The sequence below is a fragment of the Triturus cristatus genome, chromosome 4_1 (assembly GCF_964204655.1).
Source record: "Triturus cristatus chromosome 4_1, aTriCri1.1, whole genome shotgun sequence".
Lineage (NCBI taxonomy): Eukaryota > Metazoa > Chordata > Amphibia > Caudata > Salamandridae > Triturus > Triturus cristatus.
This window is the reverse complement of record NC_140585.1, coordinates 180,019,918-180,035,188: the sequence shown is the minus strand read 5'-3', so window position 1 is coordinate 180,035,188 and position 15,271 is coordinate 180,019,918.

Genomic DNA, 15,271 nt, shown 5'->3' with positions numbered 1-15,271 from the left:
CCCTCAGTTCCCACCAACCGCCTCCCACTTGCTCGTGTCCCTTCCCAGCGTGCCCGGTCACCGCATGTCTCCTTCCTGCCAGGCACCGCACCCCCTGCCCCTGTCTCCACTGCTGCCGCCAATGCTGAGTCTATGGACATCCAGCGGCAAATGCAGGTTGGTCAGGCTGCGATCCTGAATGTCCTCCATTCCCACGGGAAAACCCTCACCAACATCGAGGCATTCTTGGAGGGCATTCATTCTTTGCAGGCTGACCAACGCAACTTGCTGAGGTCCCTAGACTCCACACTGACTGCAGCAGTGGGTCTCCTGCAGCGCGACCTCCCCCCACCTACCCCTGCCCCATCCACACTTCCCACTTCCATGCCTGTCCCACGTACACCCAGACGTCGGCATGCACCCACCACAACAGACACACGCACCACACCAGCAGGGAAGGTCCACCGCACTCCTCCTGACACGCACACACAGGGTGAGATAGGCACACCCACTGGGTCGGGGGGCAAACGTGTGACACACAGCCAGAGTGGGAGTCCGCATTCCACACAATCCACTCCCTCCAAATCCCCTCCCCTCAGCTCTCCTGGCCACATCTCCCCCAAGGACTCCTTCATGGCCGCTCTGTCCCTGAGCCCCACAGTTACGCCACCACGCAAGCGGTCAAGGAAGTCCTCGGTCAGGGTGGTTGAGTCTCCCCCCCTGTCTCCACCCTCCCCCGGTGGCGCTGCAACCCATCCCTCTGAACCCCCCCCCTCCTTGGGGCCTGAGGTCACTTCGGGTGCAGGGGACTCCCTGGAGGACCTTGCTAAGGTGTGTAGTGCCATCCTGGCCTCCGCCTTTGGCCATGACACACCCCCTGTGGTTGAGTCCTCCATCCCTGCACCCACAACGCCGCCCCTTTGCCCTGATGTCCCTGCGGTGCCTGTTGCTTCCCCCCCCCTGATGCCCTCACCAGTATGGAAGACGATGGCATTTGACTGTGCAGGCAAGGTAGGGGACACACATCCCACTGTGTCCCCCATGCAGCTGGGAATCATTGACTGCCCTATGGCCTTTGTTGACTTTGAACTGCCTTTGATCCACGGACATTGTGCTCATGCTGAATAAAGCTTAATTTTTTTTTCATTATCACACTCCTGCTATGGTGGTATTGGTGTTGGTGGGGCTGCTACATTGTTTTGGGTGGTGTTTAAGGCTTTGGGTGTGTGGGATTTGTAGTAGTGTTCTGCTCTTTGGGGCCACCCTAGGATCTGTGTGCCATCACAAGGTGTTGGCTAACTTCCTTAGGTCATGTCAGCAGTTACTGCATGGTTCAATTGTCCCAGGGTGTATTCCTTCCTCTGTGTACCCAGTTTCTTCCCTGCAGGGTGTTCCCAATGTTTAGCGCAGAGCTGTGTGTACATGAGCTGTGTGTGTGACGGAGCCCTTCTACTTTGGCCATGCATGCATGGCCATGTCTCCACCTGCAACAATCGTGGCATCCTTGGTGATCACTGTACTTGTGTGTGGAGTCAGTTGACATGAGTTCATGGGGACATGTTCCCTTGTAGGCAGTATGGATGTGGGTAATTGTGGCATCACACACATGTGTTACACCCCTCCTGGGTGTGGACACTGCTGGGAGGACTCTGCACCCACCCCTCCTGTCTCTGGGCACTGCTGGGAGGACTCACCACCCACCCCTCCTGTCTCAGGGCACTGCTGGGAGGTCTCTGCACCCACCCCTCCTGTCTCAGGGCACTGCTGGGAGGACTCACCACCCACCCCTCCTGGGTCTGGACACTGCTGGGAGGACTCTGCACACACCCCTCCTGTCTCAGGGCACTGCTGGGAGGTCTCTGCACCCACCCCTCCTGGGTCTGGACACTGCTGGGAGGACTCTGCACCCACCCCTCCTGTCTCTGGGCACTGCTGGGAGGACTCTGCACCCACCCCTCCTGTCTCAGGGCACTGCTGGGAGGACTCTGCACCCACCCCTCCTGTCTCAGGGCACTGCTGGGAGGACTCACCACCCACCCCTCCTGTCTCAGGGCACTGCTGGGAGGTCTCTGCACCCACCCCTCCTGTCTCAGGGCACTGCTGGGAGGACTCACCACCCACCCCTCCTGGGTCTGGACACTGCTGGGAGGACTCTGCACACACCCCTCCTGGGTCTGGACACTGCTGGGAGGACTCTGCACACACCCCTCCTGGGTCTGGACACTGCTGGGAGGACTCTGCACCCACCCCTCCTGTCTCAGGGCACTGCTGGGAGGTCTCTGCACCCACCCCTCCTGGGTCTGGACACTGCTGGGAGGACTCTGCACCCACCCCTCCTGTCTCTGGGCACTGCTGGGAGGACTCACCACCCACCCCTCCTGTCTCAGGGCACTGCTGGGAGGTCTCTGCACCCACCCCTCCTGTCTCAGGGCACTGCTGGGAGGACTCACCACCCACCCCTCCTGGGTCTGGACACTGCTGGGAGGACTCTGCACACACCCCTCCTGGGTCTGGACACTGCTGGGAGGACTCTGCACACACCCCTCCTGTCTCTGGGCACTGCTGGGAGGACTCTGCACCCACCCCTCCTGTCTCAGGGCACTGCTGGGAGGTCTCTGCACCCACCCCTCCTGGGTCTGGACACTGCTGGGAGGACTCTGCACCCACCCCTCCTGTCTCTGGGCACTGCTGGGAGGACTCACCACCCACCCCTCCTGTCTCAGGGCACTGCTGGGAGGTCTCTGCACCCACCCCTCCTGTCTCAGGGCACTGCTGGGAGGACTCACCACCCACCCCTCCTGGGTCTGGACACTGCTGGGAGGACTCTGCACACACCCCTCCTGGGTCTGGACACTGCTGGGAGGACTGTGCACACACCCCTCCTGTCTCTGGGCACTGCTGGGAGGACTCTGCACCCACCCCTCCTGTCTCAGGGCACTGCTGGGAGGTCTCTGCACCCACCCCTCCTGGGTCTGGACACTGCTGGGAGGACTCTGCACACACCCCTCCTGTCTCTGGGCACTGCTGGGAGGACTCACCACCCACCCCTCCTGTCTCAGGGCACTGCTGGGAGGTCTCTGCACCCACCCCTCCTGTCTCAGGGCACTGCTGGGAGGACTCACCACCCACCCCTCCTGGGTCTGGACACTGCTGGGAGGACTCTGCACACACCCCTCCTGGGTCTGGACACTGCTGGGAGGACTCTGCACACACCCCTCCTGTCTCTGGGCACTGCTGGGAGGACTCTGCACCCACCCCTCCTGTCTCAGGGCACTGCTGGGAGGTCTCTGCACCCACCCCTCCTGGGTCTGGACACTGCTGGGAGGACTCTGCACCCACCCCTCCTGTCTCTGGGCACTGCTGGGAGGACTCACCACCCACCCCTCCTGTCTCAGGGCACTGCTGGGAGGTCTCTGCACCCACCCCTCCTGTCTCAGGGCACTGCTGGGAGGACTCACCACCCACCCCTCCTGGGTCTGGACACTGCTGGGAGGACTCTGCACACACCCCTCCTGGGTCTGGACACTGCTGGGAGGACTCTGCACACACCCCTCCTGTCTCTGGGCACTGCTGGGAGGACTCTGCACCCACCCCTCCTGTCTCAGGGCACTGCTGGGAGGTCTCTGCACCCACCCCTCCTGGGTCTGGACACTGCTGGGAGGACTCTGCACACACCCCTCCTGTCTCTGGGCACTGCTGGGAGGACTCACCACCCACCCCTCCTGTCTCAGGGCACTGCTGGGAGGTCTCTGCACCCACCCCTCCTGGGTCTGGACACTGCTGGGAGGACTCTGCACACACCCCTCCTGTCTCTGGGCACTGCTGGGAGGACTCTGCACACACACCTCCAATTTCTGGATATGTACGCTTGGGACATACACGGTGTGGGTGCGCTCCATGCATTCGAGGTGAGGGTTCGAGTCGTACTTACACTGGTGTGGTGGTGGTACGGTCCGTGAGTCCAGGAGTCGTACTTACACTGGTGGGGGTGGGGGTACGGTCCGTACGTCCGCGGGTGAGGGTTCGAGTCGTACTTACACTGTTGGCATGGGGGGTACGCTCCATGCATATAGGGTGTGGCTACGGGTCGTACTTACACTGTTGGCATGGGGGGTACGCTCCTTGCATACGCGGGTGGGGGTACGTGTCGTACTTACACTGTTGGGGTGGGGGTACGCTCCATGCATATAGGGTGTGGCTACGGGTCGTACTTACACTGTTGGCATGGGGGTACGCTCCTTGCATACGCGGGTGGGGGTACGGGTCGTACTTACACTGTTGGGGTGGGGGTACGCTCCTTGCATACGCGGGTGAGGGTTCGAGTCGTACTTACACTGTTGGGGTGGGGGTACGCTCCTTGCATACGCGGGTGGGGGTACGGGTCGTACTTACACTGTTGGGGTGGGGGTACGCTCCTTGCATACGCGGGTGGGGGTACGTGTCGTACTTACACTGTTGGGGTGGGGGTACGCTCCATGCATATAGGGTGTGGCTACGGGTCGTACTTACACTGTTGGCATGGGGGGTACGCTCCTTGCATACGCGGGTGGGGGTACGGGTCGTACTTACACTGTTGGGGTGGGGGTACGCTCCTTGCATACGCGGGTGAGGGTTCGAGTCGTACTTACACTGTTGGGGTGGGGGTACGCTCCTTGCATACGCGGGTGGGGGTACGGGTCGTACTTACACTGTTGGGGTGGGGGTACGCTCCTTGCATACGCGGGTGAGGGTTCGAGTCGTACTTACACTGTTGGGGTGGGGGTACGCTCCATGCATACGCGGGTGAGGGTACGGGTCGTACTTACACTGTTGGGGTGGGGGTATGGTCCCTGAGTCCGCTGTTGGGGGTCGGAGTCGTACTTACACTGGTGGGGGTACGGTCCGTAGGTCCGCGGGTGAGGGTTCGAGTCGTACTACACTGTTGGCATGGGGGGTACGCTCCATGCATATAGGGTGGGGGTAGGGTCCGTACATATCCATCCCCACGCTATGTGATGCTTGTGCGGGCCGTACCCAGGCCTTTGCCACGTGGGTACGATCCGTCCCGCCATTGTTGGGGTGACGTGTGTGTGGGCGTGGTACGACTCGTACCCACGCTCTTCAGGCGTGGGTACGGGACGTACCTGTCTGGTTGTGTTGTCGGTTCGCGTGGTGACGGACTTCCGTTGTGGCGGTAGCTGGCTTATCAGGACACGCCCCCACCCCCTCGTGGTGACCAGGGCATGGGAGTCAGGTATGTCCAGGCCATGTGTGACTTATGTGGTTGTTTTGTGGCCTGCCCTGGTCGTGCCACCCCCACCCCACCCCACTTTCCCCCCTCCCTTAGTTATTCTTACCTTCTGCGGCGTCTGCGTCGGTGCCTGTAGAGCAGGTGGACTGCTATGAGGGCAGGGATGACTCGTAGGTTCGGGTCCATGTCTGTCCGTCGCGTACTGGTACTCCTTGCTTGCGTCGTCCTGTCGCGTACGGGTCCTCCTTGATCGCGTCGTCCTGTCGGGTACGGGTCCTCCTTGGTCGCGTGGTCCTGTGTCCGTCGCGTACTGGTCCTCCTTGTTCGCGTCGTCGTCTGTCCGTCGCGTACTGGTGGTCCTTGTTCGCGTCGTCCAGATTTCCCGGCAGTTTTTGGCTGCCGCAGAATCTTCACCGTGCGGGGTGACGTCGGTGCGAATCGTGATTCCTGGTTCGTGAATGGCTGGCTGCGTGCGTCCAGACGCCAGGTCTGCGCTTTCCCGGATCACATTGGTAGTTGTTTTTTTGTTCGGTCGGGCTTTTTTACGATTCGTACGGAAAAGGTGTTTCCGTACGAATCGTAATTCCTTGTTTGTATATTTACACGACCGGGTACGCGTCGAACGGAGAATATGCTCCGTCCGACGGTTCGTACCCGGTTTTTACAGGATTGTGATCGGCACCTTTATGTATCTATAAGAGTAAATGCTTGTCAGTGGTAACAATTGAGGCCAGGATTTGGGGACACGTAAATTGTAAACCACTTCAAATAATAGAAAAGGTGTTTTTAAGAAGACTTCTTTCAGAGCCCCAGAGCTCCAGAGCTCCCCTGTCTCTTTTTTGTCATAAGGAAGTTGGTGTGAGTTACTTGAAAGACCATGTTGCAGTACAACCACTGTTGCTCTGGATTAAAACCTGGAAGAACCCAGAGGCCACCCTCTGTAGGATAATATTTGTAGATTGTATGAAGCTGGATAATTGCTTTGATATACAGGGGCAGATTTACAAGCCCCTTGCACCACTTTTTCTTCACTTTTCCCATGTTAAAAGTGACGCGAAAGTGGTGCAAAGGGCTTGTAAATTTGCCCCACAGTGAATAAGGTATGTCAAAACAAGTTTTGCTAAGCTGGGTGTCACAGAATATTATGTAAACCCTGACACCCTTAAAAACCTATCATCTGCCGCTATTAAGTCAAAGTCAAGAGCGGGTAGGCCCAATCTGTAATTTGACTGGTCACATAGAGCCTTTCCCTCAGCCCGAAAGAGAACCCACCCTCTATCTGCAAATTAACTTAAATGAAAGGTGGAAATTCTTGTTGACTAGACTGCGCCTAAACACTGTACACTATTTACAAGCTTTTCCAATTCAAGGCTCATGGTTTGCATCACTACTGGTCTGTCCCTGTGACAGCTACTTATGCCAAAGCAGTTTGCACCATATTTTATTTTGTAGATTTTATACCCCTCAGAGGAAGCAGTTCATCCACCCATTTTACTTGCAGTAGGGATTAGAAATTATAAACCGGCAACGGAATACCTACTCTCCCTAGAAACAAACGAGATTATATAGTGTATTTTAAATGATCTTTTTACTGTTTTTAAGATTCGTAGCAAATAGCAAATAGCAAATACTAATAGTTTCTGTGTATGTGGATTTGCTGCATTCTAAATGAAAATATGTATCTGCTTCTTTTATGGCTCTTTTAGATTCAAATAAATTATTTCTTGTCTTGATATGCAGTGTAAACAAAAAAAGTCACAAGGGCAGAGGGTTTCCAATTCACTAAAGATTATCCACAGTGCAAAAGGAACATAACACAGTTAATGCTTTTTCCCCAGTTCACCAGAGGCACGTTAACAGTGTTTTGACCCTTTCTTTCTAAAATACAAAACGTGTACAAAAATATCAATAGCAATCCCTACAAATTTACCATGTCATACAAACAATAAACAAATTCAATAGCAACTTTTGCTCTTTGATGAATTTCTTTTGTGGGTACACTTTTCTTGTTCTTTTTTGTTCATACATGTGGTTTATGAAGCAATTTCTTACCTTTAACCATTGTGGTTATTACATTGTTTAATGGCCCCAGGTTCTGGGTAATAGTGCTGCCCCGATTGGTTGTAACCCCTATATCTATTCTGCCCAGGGACAATAATTTAAATGCTACTAGTGAGCTTCCAGCACAAATTGTGCCACCACCTTCAATAGCAATGTATGTGCTGTTTTAAACTCCCATTTCTACCTACTTGCCGGGCCAAAACCTTCCCTTTTATTAGATGTAAGATACCCCTATAGTAGGCCATAGGCAGCTCTATGGGCAGGGTGCCGTGCATTTAATAGATAGGACAAGTACTTTTGAGTTTTACATGTCCTGGTGGTAAACAACTATTACATGTGTTTTTTCACTACTGCAACAGCCATCTCTCCCATATATTAACATTGGGCTTGCCTTAAAATATCTTTTAAGTGTAATTTCCAATTAGGAATAGAAGGAACATTGGAGTTTGATGTCTCTGGGATCACATTTTAAAATCACAATTTATGGTGGAGTCGGATTTAAAACTGTAAGTCTGAAAATCTGTAAATGCCACTTTTAGAAACTTGTCATTTTCTTAATTTAACCATTCTGTGCCTCTACCTGTCTCTGAACACGCATCTGGGTTAGGTGACAGCTGAGGTTTGTGCAATCCCTCTAGACAGTCACACAGAAATGGAGTTTAGGTGTGACATTCACATCGTAATGGCGAAATCAACAGGTTGATTGGCCTTCTGAGGTAGATTCGGAAGGAGGAACTGACACTTGCACCAGAATAGGGCGGTGCCTGTCCCCACACAAAGAGCTGCTGACCCCATTTAGTGAGTCTGGAGCCTGGGCAGAAATGGTGGGACGTTGTGATCTTTAAAGGCCTCCTTGAAGTCTCCCCCAATTCAAAGGCAAAGCTGAGTATGAGTACTGAACTCCTGACACCACCAATGTTTCTGGACCCCAGAACATCCTGCTAGGAATAGGAGCCGCTGTGCTTTGGGGGAGACTCCCACTCTGCTAACCTCTTTGCTGTGAGAAGGACTGGATCTACTCTCTCCATCCTTGAACCAAAGTTTCCCAAAAGGCTTGCTGTCTTGCCTCCTGTTTTGCGGTCTCAGGGCCATTAGAGACTTGTTCAAACTCTGCTTCAGCTGCTGGACTCTACCAGCTGTGAGTCCTGCCCAGCCATGAGGAGCCAATACAGTCCTGGGCTTTGAAAGTAGGTTCTGCAGCTGTTTTTCCATCAAAATCTATGCAGTGATGACTTTGTGCCATTCAGAACCGATGCAGTGCCCTTCAATGCAGAATAAGTGCGAATCCGACAACTTCCCTGTGTGGTTCGTCGATGACGCAGGACCTGACTGAGAGGTTTAGCGATGATGCAGCGCCAGTCCAAGGTCCCGGCTTTGAGACTCAACGACGACGCAGCGCCTGCATCGTAAGGGGTTCAACGACAATTCGGGTTCTGAAGGTGAGGCTCAATGACAACGCATCGTCCTGTCTTGCTCCATCAAAGGGAATTTTTCAGCAGGCCCTGAGTGGGTCCTATGCTGGCCTACCCTCCATCACAATCGACCTGAAACTTTAGATTCACCCCGGTCCAGTACGACCTCAAGTAAACCCTCTGCGCTATTGATTTTTAAGCATTATATTACATTTTATACTGTAAAAATTCATATCTCATGTTCTACTTTTTGGATTTTTGTTATTTCGGTCGTGTTATACTCAACTATTCTAAACTGGTGTGGAGTCTTTTTTGTGGTGTTTTGAATGTGCTACAGTTTTAAAAGTGTTGCACAAATACTTTAAACAATGCCTCTTAAGTTAAGCCTGACTTCTCTGTGCCGAACTACCAGAGGGTGAGCACAGGTTAATTCAGGTTGTGTATATGACTTACCCTGACTAGGATTCTGGTCCATACTTGGGCAGTGTGAAAACTTCTGTCAACTAGATACCCAATTTCTCATAAGAAGGATGCTGTTTCTATGATGAGATGATGCAGATCTATTCTCCCCAGGGACACAGTGCAGCAACGTTGTTCACTGCATTGCACAATTTGTCCATAAACTCTGTTGTCTTATTGCATTTGCGGCATGTTTTAGGGTTGTTTAGTGTCCTTGGCAAATCAGCAGCACCATTAAAAAGCTAATTTGTTTTGCTTTTTGGCTTTTACACTTTCACACACATCTCACAGACACACACATCCACCCGCTGGTTTATGATTACACTTTTGCCTTCTATTTAGGACAGAGGTGCTTATTTATAAGTTTGTGATCCAGGGCAGTGCAGCAAGTCACTTTGCTGCACTGCCCTGACCTGCATCAAAGCAAAAGGGCAGGAAAACGCTGTATCTATGAGGTATGTCACATTGCTGTCCATTCCCACTGTGCTGTCGCACAATTGGTTGCCTTGCACCAACAAAGGCAATCTTGCACCATGATTCAAGGGTATCTGCATTTTTGTGTAGAAAGGGACAGGTTCCTGTACAAAAACAATAAATTGGGTTAAATCATAAGCACACAGGTAGACTCCCACTTCACTTGAGGTGTTGAAGGAATGTTTGAGCTATACTCAAGTGCGGATAGTGTACAAACCAAGCTTGGTCTATTCGCACAACACATGAGCTCAAATCAGTTTTTGCTATTGCAGTATATGCTGCAGTTCAATGATAGTTCTACTGTATTGCCCCAGGACCATCCAGACCTTGACTAGTTGTTCTTCATTTCTTCTCATTAAATATTTATCTGCCAGGCCAAGAATATAGCCATGATGAGTTCTTGATCCTGTACAAAGGGCGGTTGCTCTTCAGGCAGTATATATCCCACGCAAAAGAGTTTGAAATTAAGGCATCATGTTGTATGTGATGTGTGAGTGCTCTACTGGCTATTTGTACTGCTTGAGAGTGTTTACAGGGAAGGAGCCTACTCCAATCTTGTAGGTTACTCTTCCACACTTGGAATCACTGCAAAGATTGTATAGGAACTTGTCAAAGCACTTTTTCATAATGATTACAACGTTTATATGAGGAGCATATATACAAGGGTAGAGTTGTTCAGTGAGTTGTACAAATCTGGCACTGTGACATGTGGTACAGTTCAATGTTGCTGCAAAGGCGAACCTCAGGAGCTTGTCTGAAGAAGCTCCAAAAATCCCAGAGCACTGTGCTGCATTGCAGCTAACTGCTCGAATAGGCGGGATGTGTACGTACTCACTACAATCCATAATATGAGCACGTTCCTTGTCACAGTTTGCGGTCAGTTGGCTGAAGTTCACAATCCCACCTGTATACTTGATTAAATCAAGTGCATGGGTGGAATGGATACAAATAAGCACGTTTTACAACCATGCCCACTTGTTATAAGAAGCTCTTTACTTACTTGATCTACATGGCAACATAAAATGCGTATGGAGTTTGTCATCAGACCACCACAGGAAGACTGATGTATTTCCTTGAGTTTGAGTTGAACGTTATTAAGGTCTTATTGCTGTAGAAGCAGCAGCCTCCACTTCATCTGCTGGACGAAGTCTGAACTAATTAGAGTTACCTAAAGGAGGTGTACTCGGAGCAGGTTACCATGTGACCTGTTAGGGGTGTAACTTTGTCTTTTTGTATTAGAAACAAGGACAGGTTTGGGGAACTTCTGCTTTGGACAGGGAAAGGGAGCATCTTAGAATGAGTTCCATAGCTTCCGCTTCTTGACCCATTTAACGTGAGTGTGCTTCTCAGGAAGTCTTCACATGCTGACACCTTAAGAGGGGAATCACCAGGGAAGTTAAGTAGGGATGTCACTCTAGAGGTAGAGTAGGGACAGATTACTCTTCTAATTCTGAAATATAAATGAAGAAGGATTTGGACGCAGCATCTATATTTAGTTGTGTACTTATTTTGGAATTCAATATTCTGTGCCTACTGTGCAGAGTGAATTATATTTGTAGGCTTGGTTCTGTATTAGTGTTCATGTATTTCTATACTCTTATATTGAGATGTACCTATGTTCTGCTCTTTTATGGCTTATATTAAATTCAGAAAACTTGAATCAAGAGTCTGTGCTCCTTTAGACGCATGGGGAAGGGCAATGTATAATCCGTAGAAATTATTTTCTCCCCTCCACACTTTCTCAGCAGGCAATAAAGACCATCGGCCAGAGGTTCCTGAGAAATCTAGTGCGTGGAGTCCGGCCCCATCAGTAGTTTTTAAATAGCTGTTTAGAAAACTTAAGCCCCCCATAATTGCCTTAGTTTCAAAAGTTGATACACTCACTCAGTTCCAGAAATGTGGGCCTCACGTTCGACTAGTATCCACAAGTTGGAAGGAGTTGATTTGAGCACATTTAGTGCATTAAAAGGTGCATGAAAGACACATTTCATTGAGCTTCAGGGAGCTAGTAATAGAAGGCGTTAGTTAAGAGTTACTTGTCAAGTATACAGTTTTAGTCAGGACTTTGAACGAGACAGAGACATGAACAGGTAGGAAAAGTTAGGCTAGGTGTGTTCTCAAAGGGATATTGCATAAGTAGAAGGCAGATAGTCAAACACGTGAAGATACACTTGCCGTCACTTCATCTTCACCAAAGGATTTAATCAATGCCAGACTCACCCCAATTTTCAATTACTCCCTCACTCATCTAAGCAGATGACTCCAAACCATAAAGAATGCTGCAGCTTGGCCTTTCTTCCTCCAAACATGCACACAACCTGCACCTCAAAGACCGTCACTGGATACCCATACCCAGCTTTTCTCAAACTCCTGACACACACATTGAAAGGCTTACACAACATTGACCCAGTAAACCTCAAAACCACCTCAAATTTCAAAAACCTTCTGGGCACTTTTGCTCAGCATGACTACTTCTCCCACACATTCCATACATAGGCAGCACCAGAAAAGTCATTAGCGACTTATCTTATCTTGCCCTTAAAGGCTGGAAGGACCTGCCTCTACACATGTGCGCTGCCTCTAAAATTGCTTTCCACAGAAAGCTGTAGATTTGCCTCTTGAACTAGGTGAGTCCATAGATCATCCCCTGACTGCTCCTGTGTCAGCGGCAGGATACCCTCCCGGGTGAAAGAACACTTTACAAACACACAAAACATTACAAAAAACTCTGCATCCAATATTTGTGTCCTGCTTCCCATGTTCATCCTCTGACAGAACATAGTAGATGTTCAGTCCACCGCATGACAAGCGCATTACATTCACAGCACTGCATGTAATTGTGGATGGGATATAAGTCATGTTCTCACTGAGTACCTGTTGCAAAGTCATCCTGTGTCCAGGGCACCCCCCAACTTTTTGCTGAATGGTACTGGTGGTAACTGACTCTGAATGACCCTGGGCTCTGGCTAACCAGTGTACATACAAGAAGATATAAGACGTTCTTGTTTGTAAGTCCAAATTCAGCCTTCCAGTAGTCTGCCCTGATTGGTCAGAGTTAAGTGGATTAGCCAGGCTGCCTTGTAGAGGTGATTAAGAGCCCAAGGGTTAAGCAGCTCTGCTGGCAGGGCAGTGTGCTGTTCCATAGGAATTCCAGGCCAGGGGGAGGAGTCGTTAACCATGGTCTTCAAAGAGGAGAGCAGAAACCAGTGTCATTTACAACTCTGAACTTCCCACCTTAGGCAGATGGTAGGATAAAGGAAGGTATGAGCGGATGCAGGGAGGAGAGTCTAAGGAAATTAGCCATCTTAGGAGTGTGTTTAGCCAGCGCTTACCTACTTGCTGGAAAATCAGCCATTATGGATTTGGAAGATTTGATGCACTCTGGGACAAAATAATGCCACACTTCACAGGATGTGGTCATATATTGGGGAGTAACCTGCTCCCATTGGTCAGAAGTGACCTCCTGCTTGACCCAGAGAAATAGGAATAAGTATCTGAGAGGGGTAGAGCCCTCCATATCTGCTGCTTGAAACTTACTGAAGCAAGAAGTGCCCTGTTCAGAAGTTTTGCTGTGCATCGATTTCTAAGGCCTGACCTCTGAAGATTGAACCATCTGAAACTACAGCCCTGTGGATTATCTTGGTGGAAAAGAGCTAAAGAGTGGACTCCCTGAAAGCTACAGGTTAAAAGAGCTCATCTGGAATATCACCAACTAAATCTACAGCTTGGAGAACCATCAGTGGATTTGTAACGGTTTTGTACTAGTGGATTGTGGGAACTGAAGTCCATACCTTTCAAGGATCATTTAGAGCTTCCAAACCCTTGGAGTGAGTTTGAGACACTTTGGGACCCCTTGAGGAACTTCAGGAAGAAGTTCAAGAACTTTGGAGCAACTCAACCGCGAGCCGGCCAAGCAAACCAGGTTCGTCCCGCTAAAAGCTCCATCGCTCCAACTTCCAGAGATTGACTGGGACTAGAAGAAATCTGAAGTCGGCGAACCCTCACCGGATCCGGCTACATGAGGAGCATTGAGAGACCCCGCAAGAAAAAGCTCCAGAAAAGTTTCTAAGTCCGCTCGTAGAAAAGGTGACCAGGAGCAACCGCGAACCCCAAGCCGCCTGCCTTTCATCGCGTGCCGGCCTGGATTCTTGGGTTGCTCTGTTGAAGTGATCTTGAGAAATGTTCTTATTACGCTCCAGGAAAGTCGACTGGGACCTCGTCACAAGTCAAGCTGGCGAACCCTCACCGAATCCGGACTGTCTGGGAGCTTCGAGGGGCCTTCAGGAGAAAAGCTCCAGAAAAGTTTCTAAGTGTGAAGGTAGAAACTGAGACCGGGACCTGCCGCAAGCTGTAGCCGCCCAGGGCTCCATCGCGGTTAACCTGAACTTTGACTTTCCCCCGGTCTATAGCGAGCAGGTATCACAATATAGTACTATAATCTTCTAAGTGGAATATTTCATTAAATCTTTGAAAATTCATATCTCCAGTTCCCTACATTGGATTTTTGACGCTTTGGTGTTATTTTAAAGATAAAAATATTTCCTATTCTCATAAATTGGTGTTGGAATTTTTATTATGTATTGTGTCTTAATTATTTACTGAAATTGTGTTTTTAAATGCGTTACGTACCTGTCTTTGAAGTTAAGCCTGTCTGCTCGCAGCTACGTTACCAAGGGTTGAGCATAGGAATAATTTTCTAAGACCTATGCTGAGTCCTGACATATGTTAGTGGCCTTATTGCCAGTGGTAGACTTACATTTGCACCTACCAATAACCCACTTTCCAACAGTACCCAGAGGTGCAAGATGTACCATCCTTTGTAGGTTAGTACATGCTCTATAGGGAACTTAGCAAGGTCTTCCCCGGCATGTTTATCTTACTTTCAAATGTAGATATGATCACTCAGGACAGCCATGCATTCTTAAACACTCCCCCAACTCACATCCATAAACTGGAAAGAATTCAGCTAGCACAGTAAATGCGCTAAAGGCTAAAGACGCATCTTTCTGAGCCTCATGTGGCTCTCATGGGAGTCATTAGTAAATGTTCAGGTTCACTGGAGCGGAATTCTTAACAGGTAGTACAAATATAGTAAGACTTTTTTACATTTGTGAAGCTTGTTGAGGGGACCAACTGTCAACATGTTTGGCCATATATGTGTAGAGGATTGCTTGTGGTGTGTTTATATGCAAGTTGGTTGGTGACTGGGTGAGAGGTGGTTTGATGTGGGATTTCATCCCGTTGGGTATAAATGTGTTGGGCCCTTGAAGGAAGTACGTTGATGTAAGTGGACTGCTGTGCTGGATTGGACTAGTGACAGGCATTATGTAAGTATTGTGTTTGGTGAGTGAATGGCATGTGAATGCCAATAATGTGGTTGGTACCTTGTACTGGCTTTATCACTCACCTTCAGTAGCCCTGGTGTTAATATTTTGATACTGTGATTACTATTTGTTCTTTCAAGCTAGCACTCCTGGAAGTAGCAAAACTAAACTAAATGAGTGGTGGTTTACTTTGAAAGCACAGTAACAAGCCTTCACCCAGAGATGTAACTTACATTGATCCCACTCACTTTCCCTCAATACCTGGCAAAACGTGAAACTTTGCGTAAATTGCTAGAATCACTCCTTTATTTACAATTTGTGATTGCTATTTC